Raw genomic sequence first — 2,074 nt, forward strand, 5'->3', positions numbered from 1 at the left:
TGAGTGATAATAATAATAATAATCGAAATTAACGTTTTTTTAACGGTGCGAATTAATTGCGAAAAAATTCAATTCAAGGTTTTGACTTAGAATTTCCGCCATTTTTATATTTAACGAAATTTATTTTTAATATTATTATTATTATTATTATTTGTAAGAATCGCGAAAATGGAAAAGAAGAAAAAAAACAGTTCGGAAAAATTCGAAGAAAATATTTCGTTACACGAATAACCAGATCCTGGAAAAAAAGCGATGAAAAACGTAAGAAATGCACAACTTTAGAATTTTCCTTTTCCTTCCTTTTTTTATCTTTTCCGATTTTCCAGACGACCGTAATACACGTACGCAAAGGAAAAAAGGACAAATTCGTATATGTAATAAATCATAAAAAATTTTCCAAAAAAAAAAAAAAAAAATGCGATTATTAAATAAATAAACACCGCATTTAATTAATATTTACCTTACGGGGAAAAAACGCGTGATTTCCAGCAAAAAAAAAAAAAAAAAACTTTTCACGGCCTTAATTAATTCATTTAATTACCTTCCAGCAAAATAAAAAAAAAATTGTAAATAAGTTTAACGTACTTTTCCCAATTCTTATAAAAATTCAAAATCGAAACAAACAAAAAACAACAACAACAACAACCAAATCAAAAAATCCATAATTATTATCATTATTAATACATAATATCCATAAAAATAATTAATGGAGTACGACGCGATAACACTTGTTCAAGGTAACAAAACATTTTATGCCATTTTTTTTTTTTTTTGGGGGGGGGTTTTGTTTTTTTAACGGTTTCGCGTTTAATTTTCTTATCAGAATTTTTCGCGTGAAGATAATAATAATAATGATGATGATTACGAAAAATTAATTTTCGAAAGGAAAGAAAATATACGCGGTAAAATTTATATCACCTTCGTTTATGTAAATACCAAGAACGCGGGTGCAAAAAAAAAAAAAAAAAATTTGGGAATTAATTAATTAATTTTTCATGATAATGAATTATCGAAAAAAAAAAAAAAACATTTCCGTTAATTAAAAACGCCGCGTTCGTGTAACGCGCGTTGAATCGCGCGAAAAAATACACGGACGCGAATTAAAAAATTTTTTTTTTTTTAAATTTCAATGAAATTAAATCAATAATAATAAGCGTTTAATTAATTTTTTTAAATTTGAAAAACGCGCGTTTAAACACGCGATATTTACGCGTGCGTTTCGCGCGCGTAAATTTATTTATTTATCTACGTAAGGGAAAATATACGCAATAAAATTTTTTTTTTTTTTTTTTGTTTTGATGATTTAGTCGACGTGACAACGAACACACATTTTCCATCAAATCTACAAGAAAGAACAAACAAACAAACAAAAAAAAAAACAAAGATAATAATGATTTCGAACAACTAATTATTTTTCGATTGTTTAAAATTTCAAGAGCGAGTCCACTATTTAATAATAATAATAATAGTAATAATAATAATAATAATAATAATAATAATAATAATAATAATAATTTATAAACAACCAAACGAATTTTAAATAGAAAAAAAAAAGAAAAAAAATCTTCGAAAAATTAAAGAAACGAAAACGGTTAGTTAAACAAACAAACAAACAGTATGCACGAATCGCGATGCATTTATAACGCCCGCGTTTTTATAATTATTATTATTTATATATATCATCCCCCCGAAATATTAATAATAAACTAAAAATATCATTTTTTGGTGAACGTGATTTTTTTCACACAGTTTCACACACGACACCATAATTTCTATACCTTCGGGGATTTTCTTTCATGATAGACGATATCCATTTTTTCCTTTTGTTGTTATAAATACGACCTAAAATCTATTCTTTCACCATTATCGGGGGGGGGGGATTTTTCTTTATACAAACAAATTAAAACAAACGTTTTTCACAAAAAAAATTTCAAATGCAACGTCGAAACCACGTCGGCGTTTCCACGTTGTATAAAAAACAAACAATCGACATTTTTATAAAACTTAACAACTTTCCCAATTGTTTGTTTATTTGTTTTCGTTCGCTTAATTAAAAATAAACAAAATGCACGTA

Source organism: Pediculus humanus, genomic scaffold, assembly GCF_000006295.1.
Source record: "Pediculus humanus corporis 1103172108315 genomic scaffold, whole genome shotgun sequence".
NCBI lineage: Eukaryota > Metazoa > Arthropoda > Insecta > Psocodea > Pediculidae > Pediculus > Pediculus humanus.